Below are 20,063 nucleotides of genomic sequence, written 5' to 3'. Positions count from 1 at the left end.
TGGGCGAATTAGGCTTTTAACGCATTTTCTGGAGCCCGAGTTTTCAGTCTTCTACCATGGTGGCTAGGGGTATATTTAGGGTTGCTGTGAAAGAGCGAATACGGAGGGTCCAGTTGCATGTGGGGCTGCGTTAAGGCTCCCCTGGGGAGTTCACTTGTACCCAAAGCCTTCCCTGGGGGCACTTCTGGATGGGTGAATGGGGCTTGAAACGCATTTTCTGGAGCCCGAGTTTTCAGTCTTCTGCCATGGTGGCTAGGGGTATATTTAGGGTTGCTGTGAAAGAGCGAATACGGAGGGTCCAGTTGCATGTGGGGCTGCGTTAAGGCTCCCCTGGGGAGTCCAGTTGTACCCAAAGCCTTTCTCTGGGGGCACTTTTGGATGGGCGAATGGGGCTCGTAACACATTTTCTGTGGCCCGAGCTTTCAGTCGACTGCCAGGCGTGCTAGGGCTTTATTTAGGCTTGCGGTGAAAGAGTGAACCCGGAGGGTCCAGTTGCATTTGGGGCTGCATAAAGGCTCCCCTGGGGAGTTCAGTTGTACCCAAAGCCTTCCTTTGGGGGCACTTCTGGATGGGTGAATGGGGCTTGAAACGCATTTTCTGGAGCCCAAGTTTTCAGTCTTCTGCCATGGTGGCTAGGGGTATATTTAGGGTTGCTCGTAAACAGTGAACAAGGAGGGTCCAGTTGCATGTGGGGCTGCGTAAAGGCTCCCCTGGGGAGTTCACTTGTACCCAAAGCCTTCCCCTGGGGGCACTTTTGGATGTGCGAATTAGGCTTTTAATGCATTTTCTGGGGCCCGAGTTTTCAGTCGACTGCCAGGCGGGCCAGGGCTATATTTAGGATTGCTGTGAAAGAGCGAATACGGAGGGTCCAGTTGCATGTGGGGCTGCATAAAGGCTCCCCTGGGGAGTCCAGTTGTACCCAAAGCCTTCCTTTGGGAGCACTTTGGGATGGTCCAAGGGGAATCGCAATGCGTTTTCTGAGGCCCGATTTTTCAGTCTTCTCCAATTGTGCCGAGGGGTATATTTAGGCATGCGGTGAAAGAGTGAACCCGGAGGGTCCAGTTGCATGTGGGGCTGCATAAAGGCTCCCCTGGGGAGTTCACTTGTACCCAAAGCCTTCCTTTGGGGGCACTTCTGGATGGGTGAATGGGGCTTGAAACGCATTTTATGGAGCCCGAGTTTTCAGTCTTCTGCCATGGTGGCTAGGGGTATATTTAGGGTTGCTCGTAAACACTGAACAAGGAGGGTCCAGTTGCATGTGGGGCTGCGTAAAGGCTCCCCTGGGGAGTTCAGTTGTACCCAAATCCTTCCTTTGGGGGCACTTCTGGATGGGTGAATGGGGCTTGAAATGCATTTTCTGGAGCCCGAGTTTTCAGTCTTCTGCCATGGTGCCTAGGGGTATATTTAGGGTTGCTGTGAAAGAGTGAACCCGGAGGGTCCAGTTGCATGTGGGCCTGCATAAAGGCTCCCCTGGGGAGTTCAGTTGTACCCAAAGCCTTCCTCTAGGGGCACTTGTTGATGGGCGAATTAGGCTTTTAATGCGTTTTCTGAGGCCCGCTTTTTCAGTCTTCTCCCATTGCGTCGAGGGCTATATTTAGGCTTGCAGTAAAAGAGTGAACCCGGAGGGTCCAGTTGCATGTGGGGCTGCATAAAGGCTCCCCTGGGGAGTTCAGTTGTACCCAAAGCCTTCCTCTGGGGGCACTTTTGGATGGGCGAATTAGGCTTTTAATGCATTTTCTGGGGCCCGAGTTTTCAGTCGACTGCCAGGCGGGCCAGGGCTCTATTTAGGGTTGCTGTGAAAGAGCGAATACGGAGGGTCCAGTTCCATGTGGGGCTGCGTTAAGGCTCCCCTGGGGAGTCCAGTTGTACCCAAAGCCTTCCTTTGGGGGCACTTTGGGATGGTCCAAGTGGAATCGCAATGCGTTTTCTGAGGCCCGCTTTTTCAGTCTTCTCCCATTGTGCCGAGGGCTATATTTAGGCTTGCATTGAAAGAGTGAACCCGGAGGGTCCAGTTGCATGTGGGGCTGCATAAAGGCTCCCCTGGGGAGCTCAGATGTACCCAAAGCCTTCCTTTGGGGGCACTTTTGGATGGGCGAATGGGGCTCGTAACACATTTTCTGTGGCCCGAGCTTTCAGTCGACTGCCAGGCGTGCTAGGGCTATATTTAGGCTTGCGGTGAAAGAGTGAACCCGGAGGGTCCAGTTGCATGTGGGGCTGCATAAAGGCTCCCCTGGGGAGTTCACTTGTACCCAAAGCCTTCCTCTGGGGGCACTTCTGGATGGGCGAAAGGGGCTTGAAACGCTTTTTCTGTGGCCCGAGTTTTCAGTCTTCTGCCATGCTGGCTAGGGTTATATTTAGGGTTGCTGTAAAGAGCGAACACGGAGGGTCCAGTTGCATGTGGGGCTGCATAAAGGCTCCCCTGGAAAGTTCAGTTGTACCCAAAGCCTTCCTTTGGGGGCACTTTTGGATGGTCGAATGGGACTTGTAGCACATTTTCTGTTGCCCGATTTTCCAGTCGTCTGCCATGCGGCCCAGGGTTATATTTAGGGTTGCTGTGAAAGAGCGAATACGGAGGGTCCAGTTGCATGTGGGGCTGCGTTAAGGCTCCCCTGGGGAGTTCAGTTGTACCCAAAGCCTTTCTCTGGGGGCACTTTTGGATGGGCGAATGGGGCTCGTAACACATTTTCTGTGGCCCGAGCTTTCAGTCGACTGCCAGGCGTGCTAGGGCTATATTTAGGCTTGCGGTGAAAGAGTGAACCCGGAGGGTCCAGTTGCATGTGGGGCTGCATAAAGGCTCCCCTGGGGAGTTCACTTGTACCCAAAGCCTTCCTTTGGGGGCACTTCTGGATGGGTGAATGGGGCTTGAAACGCATTTTATGGAGCCCGAGTTTTCAGTCTTCTGCCATGGTGGCTAGGGGTATATTTAGGGTTGCTCGTAAACAGTGAACAAGGAGGGTCCAGTTGCATGTGGGGCTGCGTAAAGGCTCCCCTGGGGAGTTCAGTTGTACCCAAAGCCTTCCTCTGGGGGCACTTTTGGATGGGCGAATTAGGCTTTTAATGCATTTTCTGTGGCCCGAGTTTTCAGTCGACTGCCAGGCGGGCCAGGGCTATATTTAGGTTTGCTGTGAAAGAGCGAATACGGAGGGTCCAGTTGCACGTGGGGCTGCGTTAAGGCTCCCCTGGGGAGTCCAGTTGTACCCAAAGCCTTCCTTTGGGGGCACTTTGGGATGGTCCAAGGGGAATCGCAATGCGTTTTCTGAGGCCCGCTTTTTCAGTCTTCTCCCATTGCGTCGAGGGGTATATTTAGGCTTGCGGTGAAAGAGTGAACCCGGAGGGTCCAGTTGCATGTGGGGCTGCATAAAGGCTCCCCTGGGGAGTTCACTTGTACCCAAAGCCTTCCTTTGGGGGCACTTCTGGATGGGTGAATGGGGCTTGAAACGCACTTTATGGAGCCCGAGTTTTCAGTCTTCTGCCATGGTGGCTAGGGGTATATTTAGGGTTGCTCGTAAACAGTGAACAAGGAGGGTCCAGTTGCATGTGGGGCTGCGTAAAGGCTCCCCTGGGGAGTTCAGTTGTACCCAAAGCCTTCCTCTGGGGGCACTTTTGGATGGGCGAATTAGGCTTTTAATGCATTTTCTGGGGCCCGAGTTTTCAGTCGACTGCCAGGCGGGCCAGGGCTATATTTAGGGTTGCTGTGAAAGAGCGAATACGGAGGGTCCAGTTCCATGTGGGGCTGCGTTAAGGCTCCCCTGGGGAGTCCAGTTGTACCCAAAGCCTTCCTTTGGGGGCACTTTGGGATGGTCCAAGGGGAATCGCAATGCGTTTTCTGAGGCCCGCTTTTTCAGTCTTCTCCCATTGTGCCGAGGGCTATATTTAGGCTTGCATTGAAAGAGTGAACCCGGAGGGTCCAGTTGCATGTGGGGCTGCATAAAGGCTCCCCTGGGGAGTTCACTTGTACCCAAAGCCTTCCTTTGGGGGCACTTCTGGATGGGTGAATGGGGCTTGAAACGCATTTTCTGGAGCCCGAGTTTTCAGTCTTCTGCCATGGTGGCTAGGGGTATATTTAGGGTTGCTCGTAAACAGTGAACAAGGAGGGTCCAGTTGCATGTGGGGCTGCATAAAGGCTCCCCTGGGGAGCTCAGATGTACCCAAAGCCTTCCCTTGGGGGCACTTTTGAATGGGCGAATGGGGCTCGGAACACATTTTCTGTGGCTCGAACTTTCAGTCGACTGCCAGGCGTGCTAGGGCTATATTTAGGCTTGCGGTGAAAGAGTGAACCCGGAGGGTCCAGTTGCATGTGGGGCTGCATAAAGGCTCCCCTGGGGAGTTCACTTGTACCCAAAGCCTTCCTTTGGGGGCACTTCTGGATGGGTGAATGGGGCTTGAAACGCATTTTCTGGAGCCCGAGTTTTCAGTCTTCTGCCATGGTGGCTAGGGGTATATTTAGGGTTGCTCGTAAACAGTGAACAAGGAGGGTCCAGTTGCATGTGGGGCTGCATAAAGGCTCCCCTGGGGAGTTCAGTTGTACCCAAAGCCTTCCTCTGGGGGCACTTTTGGATGGGCGAATTAGGCTTTTAATGCATTTTCTGGGGCCCGAGTTTTCAGTCGACTGCCAGGCGGGCCAGGGCTATATTTAGGGTTGCTGTGAAAGAGCGAATACGGAGGGTCCAGTTCCATGTGGGGCTGCGTTAAGGCTCCCCTGGGGAGTCCAGTTGTACCCAAAGCCTTCCTTTGGGGGCACTTTGGGATGGTCCAAGGGGAATCGCAATGCGTTTTCTGAGGCCCGCTTTTTCAGTCTTCTCCCATTGTGCCGAGGGCTATATTTAGGCTTGCATTGAAAGAGTGAACCCGGAGGGTCCAGTTGCATGTGGGGCTGCATAAAGGCTCCCCTGGGGAGTTCACTTGTACCCAAAGCCTTCCTTTGGGGGCACTTCTGGATGGGTGAATGGGGCTTGAAACGCATTTTCTGGAGCCCGAGTTTTCAGTCTTCTGCCATGGTGGCTAGGGGTATATTTAGGGTTGCTCGTAAACAGTGAACAAGGAGGGTCCAGTTGCATGTGGGGCTGCATAAAGGCTCCCCTGGGGAGCTCAGATGTACCCAAAGCCTTCCCTTGGGGGCACTTTTGAATGGGCGAATGGGGCTCGGAACACATTTTCTGTGGCTCGAACTTTCAGTCGACTGCCAGGCGTGCTAGGGCTATATTTAGGCTTGCGGTGAAAGAGTGAACCCGGAGGGTCCAGTTGCATGTGGGGCTGCATAAAGGCTCCCCTGGGGAGTTCACTTGTACCCAAAGCCTTCCTTTGGGGGCACTTCTGGATGGGTGAATGGGGCTTGAAACGCATTTTCTGGAGCCCGAGTTTTCAGTCTTCTGCCATGGTGGCTAGGGGTATATTTAGGGTTGCTCGTAAACAGTGAACAAGGAGGGTCCAGTTGCATGTGGGGCTGCATAAAGGCTCCCCTGGGGAGTTCACTTGTACCCAAAGCCTTCCTTTGAGGGCACTTCTGGATGGGCGAAAGGGGCTTGAAACGCTTTTTCTGTGGCCCGAGTTTTCAGTCTTCTGCCATGCTGGCTAGGGCTATATTTAGGCTTGCGGTGAAAGAGTGAACCCGGAGGGTCCAGTTGCATGTGGGGCTGCGTTAAGGCTCCCCTGGGGAGTCCAGTTGTACCCAAAGCCTTCCTTTGGGGGCACTTTGGGATGGTCCAAGGGGAATCGTTATGCGTTTTCTGAGGCCCGCTTTTTCAGTCTTCTCCCATTGCGTCGAGGGGTATATTTAGGCTTGCGGTGAAAGAGTGAACCCGGAGGGTCCAGTTGCATGTGGGGCTGCATAAAGGCTCCCCTGGGGAGTTCACTTGTACCCAAAGCCTTCCTTTGGGGGCACTTCTGGATGGGTGAATGGGGCTTGAAACGCATTTTCTGGAGCCCGAGTTTTCAGTCTTCTGCCATGGTGGCTAGGGGTATATTTAGGGTTGCTCGTAAACAGTGAACAAGGAGGGTCCAGTTGCATGTGGGGCTGCGTTAAGGCTCCCCTGGGCAGTCCAGTTGTACCCAAAGCCTTCCTTTGGGGGCACTTTGGGATGGTCCAAGGGGAATCGCAATGCGTTTTCTGAGGCCCGCTTTTTCAGTCTTCTCCCATTGTGCCGAGGGCTATATTTAGGCTTGCATTGAAAGAGTGAACCCGGAGGGTCCAGTTGCATGTGGGGCTGCGTAAAGGCTCCCCTGGGGAGTTCACTTGTACCCAAAGCCTTCCTTTGGGGGCACTTCTGGATGGGCGAAAGGGGCTTGAAACGCATTTTCTGGAGCCCGAGTTTTCAGTCTTCTGCCATGGTGGCTAGGGGTATATTTAGGGTTGCTCGTAAACAGTGAACAAGGAGGGTCCAGTTGCATGTGGGGCTGCGTAAAGGCTCCTTTGGGGAGTTCAGTTGTACCCAAAGCCTTCCTTTGGGGGCACTTTTGGATGGGCGAATGGGGCTCGTAACACATTTTCTGTGGCCCGAGCTTTCAGTCGACTGCCAGGCGTGCTAGGGCTATATTTAGGCTTGCGGTGAAAGAGTGAACCCGGAGGGTCCAGTTGCATGTGGGGCTGCGTTAAGGCTCCCCTGGGGAGTCCAGTTGTACCCAAAGCCTTCCTTTGGGGGCACTTTGGGATGGTCCAAGGGGAATCGTTATGCGTTTTCTGATGCCCGCTTTTTCAGTCTTCTCCCATTGCGTCGAGGGGTATATTTAGGCTTGCGGTGAAAGAGTGAACCCGGAGGGTCCAGTTGCATGTGGGGCTGCATAAAGGCTCCCCTGGGGAGCTCAGATGTACCCAAAGCCTTCCTCTGGGGGCACTTTTGGATGTGCGAATTAGGCTTTTAATGCATTTTCTGTGGCCCGAGTTTTCAGTCGACTGCCAGGCGGGCCAGGGCTATATTTAGGCTTGCTGTGAAAGAGTGAACCCGGAGGGTCCAGTTGCATGTGGGGCTGCATAAAGGCTCCCCTGGGGAGTTCACTTGTACCCAAAGCCTTCCTTTGGGGGCACTTCTGGATGGGTGAATGGGGCTTGAAACGCATTTTCTGGAGCCCGAGTTTTCAGTCTTCTGCCATGGTGGCTAGGGCTATATTCAGGGTTGCTCGTAAACAGTGAACAAGGAGGGTCCAGTTGCATGTGGGGCTGCATAAAGGCTCCCCTGGGGAGTTCAGTTGTACCCAAAGCCTTCCTCTAGGGGCACTTTTGGATGGGCGAATTAGGCTTTTAATGCATTTTCTGGGGCCCGAGTTTTCAGTCGACTGCCAGGAGGGCCAGGGCTATATTTAGGGTTGCTGTGAAAGAGCGAATACGGAGGGTCCAGTTCCATGTGGGGCTGCGTTAAGGCTCCCCTGGGGAGTCCAGTTGTACCCAAAGCCTTCCTTTGGGAGCACTTTTGGATGGTCCAAGGGGAATCGCAATGCGTTTTCTGAGGCCCGCTTTTTCAGTCTTCTCCCATTGCGCCGAGTGCTATATTTAGGCTTGCGGTGAAAGAGTGAACCCGGAGGGTCCAGTTGCATGTGGGGCTGCGTAAAGGCTCCCCTGGGGAGTTCACTTGTACCCAAAGCCTTCCTCTGGGGGCACTTCTGGATGGGTGAATGGGGCTTGAAACGCATTTTCTGGAGCCCGAATTTTCAGTCTTCTGCCATGGTGGCTAGGGGTATATTTAGGGTTGCTGTGAAAGAGCGAATACGGAGGGTCCAGTTGCATGTGGGGCTGCGTTAAGGCTCCCCTGGGGAGTTCACTTGTACCCAAAGCCTTCCCTGGGGGCACTTCTGGATGGGTGAATGGGGCTTGAAACGCATTTTCTGGAGCCCGAGTTTTCAGTCTTCTGCCATGGTGGCTAGGGGTATATTTAGGGTTGCTGTGAAAGAGCGAATACGGAGGGTCCAGTTGCATGTGGGGCTGCGTTAAGGCTCCCCTGGGGAGTCCAGTTGTACCCAAAGCCTTTCTCTGGGGGCACTTTTGGATGGGCGAATGGGGCTCGTAACACATTTTCTGTGGCCCGAGCTTTCAGTCGACTGCCAGGCGTGCTAGGGCTTTATTTAGGCTTGCGGTGAAAGAGTGAACCCGGAGGGTCCAGTTGCATTTGGGGCTGCATAAAGGCTCCCCTGGGGAGTTCAGTTGTACCCAAAGCCTTCCTTTGGGGGCACTTCTGGATGGGTGAATGGGGCTTGAAACGCATTTTCTGGAGCCCAAGTTTTCAGTCTTCTGCCATGGTGGCTAGGGGTATATTTAGGGTTGCTCGTAAACAGTGAACAAGGAGGGTCCAGTTGCATGTGGGGCTGCGTAAAGGCTCCCCTGGGGAGTTCACTTGTACCCAAAGCCTTCCTCTGGGGGCACTTTTGGATGTGCGAATTAGGCTTTTAATGCATTTTCTGGGGCCCGAGTTTTCAGTCGACTGCCAGGCGGGCCAGGGCTATATTTAGGGTTGCTGTGAAAGAGCGAATACGGAGGGTCCAGTTGCATGTGGGGCTGCATAAAGGCTCCCCTGGGGAGTCCAGTTGTACCCAAAGCCTTCCTTTGGGAGCACTTTGGGATGGTCCAAGGGGAATCGCAATGCGTTTTCTGAGGCCCGATTTTTCAGTCTTCTCCAATTGTGCCGAGGGGTATATTTAGGCTTGCGGTGAAAGAGTGAACCCGGAGGGTCCAGTTGCATGTGGGGCTGCATAAAGGCTCCCCTGGGGAGTTCACTTGTACCCAAAGCCTTCCTTTGGGGGCACTTCTGGATGGGTGAATGGGGCTTGAAACGCATTTTATGGAGCCCGAGTTTTCAGTCTTCTGCCATGGTGGCTAGGGGTATATTTAGGGTTGCTCGTAAACACTGAACAAGGAGGGTCCAGTTGCATGTGGGGCTGCGTAAAGGCTCCCCTGGGGAGTTCAGTTGTACCCAAATCCTTCCTTTGGGGGCACTTCTGGATGGGTGAATGGGGCTTGAAATGCATTTTCTGGAGCCCGAGTTTTCAGTCTTCTGCCATGGTGCCTAGGGGTATATTTAGGGTTGCTGTGAAAGAGTGAACCCGGAGGGTCCAGTTGCATGTGGGCCTGCATAAAGGCTCCCCTGCGGAGTTCACTTGTACCCAAAGCCTTCCTTTGGGGGCGCTTTTCGATGGGCGAAAGGGGCTTGAAACGCTTTTTCTGTGGCCCGAGTTTTCAGTCTTCTGCCATGGTGGCTAGGGGTATATTTAGGGTTGCTGTAAAGAGCGAACACGGAGGGTCCAGTTGCATGTGCGGCTGAGTAAAGGCTCCCCTGGGGAGTTCAGATGTACCCAAAGCCTTCCTTTGGGGGCACTTTTGGATGGGCGAATGGGGCTCGTAACACATTTTCTGTGGCCCGAGCTTTCAGTCGACTGCCAGGCGTGCTATGGCTATATTTAGGCTTGCGGTGAAAGAGTGAACCCGGAGGGTCCAGTTGCATGTGGGGCTGCATAAAGGCTCCCCTGGGGAGTTCACTTGTACCCAAAGCCTTCCTTTGGGGGCACTTCTGGATGGGTGAATGGGGCTTGAAACGCATTTTCTGGAGCCCGAGTTTTCAGTCTTCTGCCATGGTGGCTAGGGGTATATTTAGGGTTGCTCGTAAACAGTGAACAAGGAGGGTCCAGTTGCATGTGGGGCTGCGTAAAGGCTCCCCTGGGGAGTTCAGTTGTACCCAAAGCCTTCCTCTGGGGGCACTTTTGGATGGGCGAATTAGGCTTTTAATGCATTTTCTGTGGCCCGAGTTTTCAGTCGACTGCCAGGCGGGCCAGGGCTATATTTAGGTTTGCTGTGAAAGAGCGAATACGGAGGGTCCAGTTGCACGTGGGGCTGCGTTAAGGCTCCACTGGGGAGTCCAGTTGTACCCAAAGCCTTCCTTTGGGGGCACTTTGGGATGGTCCAAGGGGAATCGCAATGCGTTTTCTGAGGCCCGCTTTTTCAGTCTTCTCCCATTGCGTCGAGGGGTATATTTAGGCTTGCGGTGAAAGAGTGAACCCGGAGGGTCCAGTTGCATGTGGGGCTGCATAAAGGCTCCCCTGGGGAGTTCACTTGTACCCAAAGCCTTCCTTTGGGGGCACTTCTGGATGGGTGAATGGGGCTTGAAACGCATTTTCTGGAGCCCGAGTTTTCAGTCTTCTGCCATGGTGGCTAGGGGTATATTTAGGGTTGCTCGTAAACAGTGAACAAGGAGGGTCCAGTTGCATGTGGGGCTGCGTAAAGGCTCCCCTGGGGAGTTCAGTTGTACCCAAAGCCTTCCTCTGGGGGCACTTTTGGATGGGCGAATTAGGCTTTTAATGCATTTTCTGGGGCCCGAGTTTTCAGTCGACTGCCAGGCGGGCCAGGGCTATATTTAGGGTTGCTGTGAAAGAGCGAATACGGAGGGTCCAGTTCCATGTGGGGCTGCGTTAAGGCTCCCCTGGGGAGTCCAGTTGTACCCAAAGCCTTCCTTTGGGGGCACTTTGGGATGGTCCAAGGGGAATCGCAATGCGTTTTCTGAGGCCCGCTTTTTCAGTCTTCTCCCATTGTGCCGAGGGCTATATTTAGGCTTGCATTGAAAGAGTGAACCCGGAGGGTCCAGTTGCATGTGGGGCTGCATAAAGGCTCCCCTGGGGAGTTCACTTGTACCCAAAGCCTTCCTTTGGGGGCACTTCTGGATGGGTGAATGGGGCTTGAAACGCATTTTCTGGAGCCCGAGTTTTCAGTCTTCTGCCATGGTGGCTAGGGGTATATTTAGGGTTGCTCGTAAACAGTGAACAAGGAGGGTCCAGTTGCATGTGGGGCTGCATAAAGGCTCCCCTGGGGAGCTCAGATGTACCCAAAGCCTTCCCTTGGGGGCACTTTTGAATGGGCGAATGGGGCTCGGAACACATTTTCTGTGGCTCGAACTTTCAGTCGACTGCCAGGCGTGCTAGGGCTATATTTAGGCTTGCGGTGAAAGAGTGAACCCGGAGGGTCCAGTTGCATGTGGGGCTGCATAAAGGCTCCCCTGGGGAGTTCACTTGTACCCAAAGCCTTCCTTTGGGGGCACTTCTGGATGGGTGAATGGGGCTTGAAACGCATTTTCTGGAGCCCGAGTTTTCAGTCTTCTGCCATGGTGGCTAGGGGTATATTTAGGGTTGCTCGTAAACAGTGAACAAGGAGGGTCCAGTTGCATGTGGGGCTGCATAAAGGCTCCCCTGGGGAGTTCACTTGTACCCAAAGCCTTCCTTTGAGGGCACTTCTGGATGGGCGAAAGGGGCTTGAAACGCTTTTTCTGTGGCCCGAGTTTTCAGTCTTCTGCCATGCTGGCTAGGGCTATATTTAGGCTTGCGGTGAAAGAGTGAACCCGGAGGGTCCAGTTGCATGTGGGGCTGCGTTAAGGCTCCCCTGGGGAGTCCAGTTGTACCCAAAGTCTTCCTTTGGGGGCACTTTGGGATGGTCCAAGGGGAATCGTTATGCGTTTTCTGAGGCCCGCTTTTTCAGTCTTCTCCCATTGCGTCGAGGGGTATATTTAGGCTTGCGGTGAAAGAGTGAACCCGGAGGGTCCAGTTGCATGTGGGGCTGCATAAAGGCTCCCCTGGGGAGTTCACTTGTACCCAAAGCCTTCCTTTGGGGGCACTTCTGGATGGGTGAATGGGGCTTGAAACGCATTTTCTGGAGCCCGAGTTTTCAGTCTTCTGCCATGGTGGCTAGGGGTATATTTAGGGTTGCTCGTAAACAGTGAACAAGGAGGGTCCAGTTGCATGTGGGGCTGCGTTAAGGCTCCCCTGGGGAGTCCAGTTGTACCCAAAGCCTTCCTTTGGGGGCACTTTGGGATGGTCCAAGGGGAATCGCAATGCGTTTTCTGAGGCCCGCTTTTTCAGTCTTCTCCCATTGTGCCGAGGGCTATATTTAGGCTTGCATTGAAAGAGTGAACCCGGAGGGTCCAGTTGCATGTGGGGCTGCGTAAAGGCTCCCCTGGGGAGTTCACTTGTACCCAAAGCCTTCCTTTGGGGGCACTTCTGGATGGGCGAAAGGGGCTTGAAACGCATTTTCTGGAGCCCGAGTTTTCAGTCTTCTGCCATGGTGGCTAGGGGTATATTTAGGGTTGCTCGTAAACAGTGAACAAGGAGGGTCCAGTTGCATGTGGGGCTGCGTAAAGGCTCCTTTGGGGAGTTCAGTTGTACCCAAAGCCTTCCTTTGGGGGCACTTTTGGATGGGCGAATGGGGCTCGTAACACATTTTCTGTGGCCCGAGCTTTCAGTCGACTGCCAGGCGTGCTAGGGCTATATTTAGGCTTGCGGTGAAAGAGTGAACCCGGAGGGTCCAGTTGCATGTGGGGCTGCGTTAAGGCTCCCCTGGGGAGTCCAGTTGTACCCAAAGCCTTCCTTTGGGGGCACTTTGGGATGGTCCAAGGGGAATCGTTATGCGTTTTCTGAGGCCCGCTTTTTCAGTCTTCTCCCATTGCGTCGAGGGGTATATTTAGGCTTGCGGTGAAAGAGTGAACCCGGAGTGTCCAGTTGCATGTGGGGCTGCATAAAGGCTCCCCTGGGGAGCTCAGATGTACCCAAAGCCTTCCTCTGGGGGCACATTTGGATGGGCGAATTAGGCTTTTAATGCATTTTCTGTGGCCCGAGTTTTCAGTCGACTGCCAGGCGGGCCAGGGCTATATTTAGGCTTGCTGTGAAAGAGTGAACCCGGAGGGTCCAGTTGCATGTGGGGCTGCATAAAGGCTCCCCTGGGGAGTTCACTTGTACCCAAAGCCTTCCTTTGGGGGCACTTCTGGATGGATGAATGGGGCTTGAAACGCATTTTCTGGAGCCCGAGTTTTCAGTCTTCTGCCATGGTGGCTAGGGCTATATTCAGGGTTGCTCGTAAACAGTGAACAAGGAGGGTCCAGTTGCATGTGGGGCTGCATAAAGGCTCCCCTGGGGAGTTCAGTTGTACCCAAAGCCTTCCTCTAGGGGCACTTTTGGATGGGCGAATTAGGCTTTTAATGCATTTTCTGGGGCCCGAGTTTTCAGTCGACTGCCAGGAGGGCCAGGGCTATATTTAGGGTTGCTGTGAAAGAGCGAATACGGAGGGTCCAGTTGCATGTGGGGCTGCGTTAAGGCTCCCCTGGGGAGTCCAGTTGTACCCAAAGCCTTCCTTTGGGAGCACTTTTGGATGGTCCAAGGGGAATCGCAATGCGTTTTCTGAGGCCCGCTTTTTCAGTCTTCTCCCATTGCGCCGAGTGCTATATTTAGGCTTGCGGTGAAAGAGTGAACCCGGAGGGTCCAGTTGCATGTGGGGCTGCGTAAAGGCTCCCCTGGGGAGTTCACTTGTACCCAAAGCCTTCCTCTGGGGGCACTTCTGGATGGGTGAATGGGGCTTGAAACGCATTTTCTGGAGCCCGAATTTTCAGTCTTCTGCCATGGTGGCTAGGGGTATATTTAGGGTTGCACGTAAACAGTGAACAAGGAGGGTCCAGTTGCATGTGGGGCTGCGTAAAGGCTCCCCTGGGGAGTTCAGTTGTACCCAAAGCCTTCCTCTGGGGGCACTTTTGGATGGGCGAATTAGGCTTTTAATGCATTTTCTGGGGCCCGAGTTTTCAGTCGACTGCCAGGCAGGCCAGGGCTATATTTAGGGTTGCTGTGAAAGAGCGAATACGGAGGGTCCAGTTGCATGTGGGGCTGCGTTAAGGCTCCCCTGGGGAGTCCAGTTGTACCCAAAGCCTTTCTCTGGGGGCACATTTGGATGGGCGAATGGGGCTCGTAACACATTTTCTGTGGCCCGAGCTTTCAGTCGACTGCCAGGCGTGCTAGGGCTTTATTTAGGCTTGCGGTGAAAGAGTGAACCCGGAGGGTCCAGTTGCATTTGGGGCTACATAAAGGCTCCCCTGGGGAGTTCACTTGTACCCAAAGCCTTCCTTTGGGGGCACTTCTGGATGGGCGAAAGGGGCTTGAAACGCTTTTTCTGTGGCCCGAGTTTTCAGTCTTCTGCCATGGTGGCTAGGGGTATATTTAGGGTTGCTGTAAAGAGCGAACACGGAGGGTCCAGTTGCATGTGCGGCTGAGTAAAGGCTCCCCTGAGGAGTTCAGATGTACCCAAAGCCTTCCTTTGGGGGCACTTTTGGATGGGCGAATGGGGCTCGTAACACATTTTCTGTGGACCGAGCTTTCAGTCGACTGCCAGGCGTGCTAGGGCTATATTTAGGCTTGCGGTGAAAGAGTGAACTCGGAGGGTCCAGTTGCATGTGGGGCTGCATAAAGGCTCCCCTGGGGAGTTCACTTGTACCCAAAGCCTTCCTTTGGGGGCACTTCTGGATGGGTGAATGGGGCTTGAAACGCATTTTCTGGAGCCCGAGTTTTCAGTCTTCTGCCATGGTGGCTAGGGGTATATTTAGGGTTGCTCGTAAACAGTGAACAAGGAGGGTCCAGTTGCATGTGGGGCTGCGTAAAGGCTCCCCTGAGGATTAGAGTTGTACCCAAAGCCTTCCTTTGGGGGCACTTTTGGATGGGCGAAAGGGGCTCGTAACACATTTTCTGTGGCCCGAGCTTTCAGTCGACTGCCAGGCGTGCTAGGGCTATATTTAGGCTTGCGGTGAAAGAGTGAACCCGGAGGGTCCAGTTGCATGTGGGGCTGCATAAAGGCTCCCCTGGGGAGTTCAGTTGTACCCAAAGCCTTCCTTTGGGGGCACTTCTGGATGGGTGAATGGGGCTTGAAACGCATTTTCTGGTGCCCGAGTTTTCAGACTCCTGCCATTCTGGCTAGGGTTATATTTAGGGTTGCTCGTAAACAGTGAACAAGGAGGGTCCAGTTGCATGTGGGGCTGCGTAAAGGCTCCCCTGGGGAGTTCAGTTGTACCCAAAGCCTTCCTCTGGGGGCACTTTGGGATGGTCCAAGGGGAATCGCAATGCGTTTTCTGAGGCCCGCTTTTTCAGTCTTCTCCCATTGCGCAGAGGGGTATATTTAGGCTTACAGTGAAAGAGTGAATCCGGAGGGTCCAGTTGCATGTGGGGCTGCATAAAGGCTCCCCTGGGGAGTTCAGATGTACCCAAAGCCTTCCTTTGTGTGCACTTCTGGATGGGCGAATTAGGCTTTTAATGCATTTTCTGGGGCCCGATTTTCAGTCGACTGCCAGGGGGGCCAGGGTTATATTTAGGGTTGCTGTGAAAGAGCGAATACGGAGGGTCCAGTTGCATGTGGGGCTGCGTTAAGGCTCCCCTGGGGAGTCCAGTTGTACCCAAAGCCTTCCTTTGGGGGCACTTTTGGATGGGCGAATGGGGCTCGTAACACATTTTCTGTGGCCCGAGCTTTCAGTCGACTGCCAGGCGTGCTAGGGCTATATTTAGGCTTGCGGTGAAAGAGTGAACCCGGAGGGTCCAGTTGCATGTGGGGCTGCATAAAGGCTCCCCTGGGGAGTTCAGTTGTACCCAAAGCCTTCCTCTGGGGGCACTTTTGGATGGGCGAATTAGGCTTTTAACGCATTTTCTGGGGCCCGAGTTTTCAGTCGACTGCCAGGCAGGCCAGGGCTATATTTAGGGTTGCTGTGAAAGAGCGAATACGGAGGGTCCAGTTGCATGTGGGGCTGCGTTAAGGCTCCCTTGGGGAGTCCAGTTGTACCGAAAGCCTTCCTTTGGGAGCACTTTTGGATGGTCCAAGGGGAATCGCAATGCGTTTTCTGAGGCACGCTTTTTCCGTCCTCTCCCATTGCGCCGAGGGCTATATTTAGGGTTGCGGTGAAAGAGTGAACCCGGAGGGTCCAGTTGCATGTGGGGCTGCATAAAGGCTCCCCTGGGGAGTTCAGTTGTACCCAAAGCCTTCCTTTGGGGGCACTTCTGGATGGGTGAAAGGGGCTTGAAACGCATTTTCTGGAGCCCGAGTTTTCAGTCTTCTGCCATGCTGGCTATGGTTATATTTAGGGTTGCTGTAAAGAGCGAACCCGGAGGGTCCAGTTGCATGTGGGGCTGCATAAAGGCTCCCCTGGGGAGTTCAGATGTACCCAAAGCCTTCCTTTGGGGGCACGTTTGGATGGGCGAAAGGGGCTTGAAACGCATTTTCTGTGGCCCGAGTTTTCAGTCTTATGGCATGCTGGCTAGGGTTATATTTAGGGTTGCTGTAAAGAGTGAACCCGGAGGGTCCAGTTGCATGTTGGGCTGCGTAAAGGCTCCCCTGGGGAGTTCAGATGTACCCAAAGCCTTCCTTTGGGGGCACTTCTGGATGGGTGAATGGGGCTTGAAACGCATTTTCTGTGGCCCGAGTTTTCAGTCTTCTGCCATGGTGGCTAGGGCTATATTTAGGCTTGCGGTGAAAGAGTGAACCCGGAGGGTCCAGTTGCATATGGGGCTGCGTTAAGGCTCCCCTGGGGAGTTCAGTTGTACCCAAAGCCTTCCTCTGGGGGCACTTCTGGATGGGTGAATGGGGCTTGAAACGCATTTTCTGTGGCCCGAGTTTTCAGTCTTCTGCCATGGTGGCTAGGGGTATATTTAGGGTTGCTCGTAAACAGTGAACAAGGAGGGTCCAGTTGCATGTGGGGCTGCGTTAAGGCTCCCCTGGGGAGTCCAGTTGTACCCAAAGCCTTCCTCTGGGGGCACTTTTGGATGGTCCAAGGGGAATCGTTATGCGTTTTCTGAGGCCCGCTTTTTCCGTCTTCTCCCATTGCGCCGAGGGCTATATTTAGGCTTGCGGTGAAAGAGTGAACCCGGAGTGTCCAGTTGCATGTGGGGCTGCATAAAGGCTCCCCTGCGGAGTTCAGTTGTACCCAAAGCCTTCCTTTGGGGGCACTTTTGGATGGGTGAATGGGGCTTGAAACGCTTTTTCTGTTGCCCGAATTTTCAGTCTTCTGCCATGGTGGCTAGGGGTATATTTAGGGTTGCACGTAAACAGTGAACAAGGAGGGTCCAGTTGCATGTGGGGCTGCGTAAAGGCTCCCCTGGGGAGTTCAGTTGTACCCAAAGCCTTCCTCTAGGGGCACTTTTGGATGGGCGAATTAGGCTTTTAATGCATTTTCTGTGGCCCGAGTTTTCAGTCGACTGCCAGGCGGGCCAGGGCTATATTTAGGGTTGCTGTGAAAGACCGAATACGGAGGGTCCAGTTGCATGTGGGGCTGCGTTAAGGCTCCCCTGGGGAGTTCAGTTGTACCCAAAGCCTTCCTCTGGGGGCACTTTTGGATGGGCGAATTAGGCTTTTAATGCATTTTCTGTGGCCCGAGTTTTCAGTCGACTGCCAGGCAGGCCAGGGCTATATTTAGGGTTGCTGTGAAAGAGCGAACACGGAGGGTCCAGATGCATGTGGGGCTGCATAAAGGCTCCCCTGGGGAGTTCAGTTGTACCCAAAGCCTTCCTTTGGGGGCACTTCTGGATGGGTGAATGGGGCTTGAAACGCTTTTTCTGTGGCCCGAGTTTTCAGTTTTCTGCCATGCTGGCTAGGGTTATATTTAGGGTTGCTTGTAAACAGCGAACACGGGGGGTCCAGTTGCGTATGGGCCTGCATAAAGGCTCCCCTGGGGAGTTCACTTGTACCCAAAGCCTTCCTTTGGGGGCACTTTTGGATGGTCGAATGGGGCTTGTAGCACGTTTTCTGGGGCCCGATTTTTCAGTCGTCTGCATGGCGGGCCAGGGATATATTTAGGGTTGCTGTGAAAGAGCGAATACGGAGGGTCCAGTTGCATTTGGGGCTGCATAAAGGCTCCCCTGGGGAGTTCACTTGTACCCAAAGCCTTCCTTTGGGGGCACTTCTGGATGGGTGAAAGGGGCTTGAAACGCTTTTTCTGTTGCCCGAGTTTTCAGTCTTCTGCCATGCTGGCTATGGTTATATTTAGGGTTGCTGTAAAGAGCGAACACGGAGGGTCCAGTTGCATGTGGGGCTGCATAAAGGCTCCCCTGGGGAGTTCAGTTGTACCCAAAGCCTTCCTCTGGGGGCACTTTTGGATGGGCGAATTAGGCTTTTAATGCATTTTCTGTGGCCCGAGTTTTCAGTCGACTGCCAGGAGGTCCAGGGCTATATTTAGGGTTGCTGTGAAAGAGCGAATACGGAGGGTTCAGTTGCATGTGGGGCTGCGTTAAGGCTCCCCTGGGGAGTCCAGTTGTACCCAAAGCCTTCCTTTGGGAGCACTTTTGGATGGTCCAAGGGGAATCGCAATGCGTTTTCTGAGGCCCGATTTTTCAGTCTTCTCCCATTGCGCCGAGGGCTATATTTAGTGTTGCGGTGAAAGAGTGAACCCGGAGGGTCCAGTTGCATGTGGGGCTGCGTAAAGGCTCCCCTGGGGAATTCACTTGTACCCAAAGCCTTCCTCTGGGGGCACTTTTGGATGGGCGAATTAGGCTTTTAACGCATTTTCTGGGGCCCGAGTTTTCAGTCGACTGCCAGGCGGGCCAGGGCTATATTTAGGCTTGCTGTGAAAGAGTGAACCCGGAGGGTCCAGTTGCATGTGGGCCTGCATAAATGCTCCCCTGGGGAGTTCAGATGTACCCAAAGCCTTCCTTTGGGGGCACGTTTGGATGGGCGAAAGGGGCTTGAAACGCATTATCTGTGGCCCGAGTTTTCAGTCTTATGGCATGCTGGCTAGGGTTATATTTAGGGTTGCTGTAAAGAGTGAACCCGGAGGGTCCAGTTGCATGTTGGGCTGCGTAAAGGCTCCCCTGGGGAGTTCAGATGTACCCAAAGCCTTCCTTTGGGGGCACTTCTGGATGGGCGAATGGGGCTCGTAACACATTTTCTGTTGCCCGAGCTTTCAGTCGACTGCCAGGCGTGCTAGGGCTATATTTAGGCTTGCGGTGAAAGAGTGAATACGAAGGGTCCAGTTGCATATGGGGCTGCGTTAAGGCTCCCCTGGGGAGTTCACTTGTACCCAAAGCCTTCCTTTGGGGGCACTTCTGGATGGGTGAATGGGGCTTGAAACGCATTTTCTGGAGCCCGAGTTTTCAGTCTTCTGCCATGGTGGCTAGGGGTATATTTAGGGTTGCTCGTAAACAGTGAACAAGGAGGGTCCAGTTGCATGTGGGGCTGCGTAAAGGCTCCCCTGGGGAGTTCAGTTGTACCCAAAGCCTTCCGCTGGGGGCACTTTTGGATGGGCGAATTAGGCTTTTAACGCATTTTCTGGGGCCCGAGTTTTCAGTCGACTGCCAGGCGGGCCAGGGTTATATTTAGGGTTGCTGTGAAAGAGCGAATACGGAGGGTCCAGTTGCATGTGGGGCTGCGTTAAGGCTCCCCTGGGGAGTCCAGTTGTACCCAAAGCCTTCCTCTGGGGGCACTTTTGGATGGTCCAAGGGGAATCGTTATGCGTTTTCTGAGGCCCGCTTTTTCCGTCTTCTCCCATTGCGCCGAGGGCTATATTTAGGCTTGCGGTGAAAGAGTGAACCCGGAGTGTCCAGTTGCATGTGGGGCTGCATAAAGGCTCCCCTGGGGAGTTTAGTTGTACCCAAAGCCTTCCTTTGGGGGCACTTCTGGATGGGCGAATTAGGCTTTTAACGCTTTTTCTGTTGCCCGAGTTTTCAGTCTTCTGCCATGCTGGCTATGGTTATATTTAGGGTTGCTGTAAAGAGCGAACACAGAGGGTCCAGTTGCATGTGGGGCTGCATAAAGGCTCCCCTGGGGAGTTCAGTTGTACCCAAAGCCTTCCTCTGGGGGCACTTTGGGATGGGCGAATTAGGCTTTTAATGCATTTTCTGTGGCCCGAGTTTTCAGTCGACTGCAAGGAGGTCCAGGGCTATATATAGGGTTGCTGTGAAAGAGCCAATACGGAGGGTTCAGTTGCATGTGGGGCTGCGTTAAGGCTCCCCTGGGGAGTCCAGTTGTACCCAAAGCCTTCCTTTGGGAGCACTTTTGGATGGTCCAAGGGGAATCGCAATGCGTTTTCTGAGGCCCGATTTTTCAGTCTTCTCCCATTGCGCCGAGGGCTATATTTAGGGTTGCGGTGAAAGAGTGAACCCGGAGGGTCCAGTTGCATGTGGGGCTGCGTTAAGGCTCTCCTGGGGAGTTCACTTGTACCCAAAGCCTTCCTCTGGGGTCACTTTTGGATGGGCGAATTAGGCTTTTAACGCATTTTCTGGGGCCCGAGTTTTCAGTCGACTGCCAGGCGGGCCAGGGCTATATTTAGGCTTGCTGTGAAAGAGTGAACCCGGAGGGTCCAGTTGCATGTGGG

The sequence above is a fragment of the Anas acuta genome, unplaced genomic scaffold (assembly GCF_963932015.1).
Source record: "Anas acuta unplaced genomic scaffold, bAnaAcu1.1 SCAFFOLD_51, whole genome shotgun sequence".
NCBI lineage: Eukaryota > Metazoa > Chordata > Aves > Anseriformes > Anatidae > Anas > Anas acuta.
Note: the sequence above shows the minus strand (reverse complement) of the source record.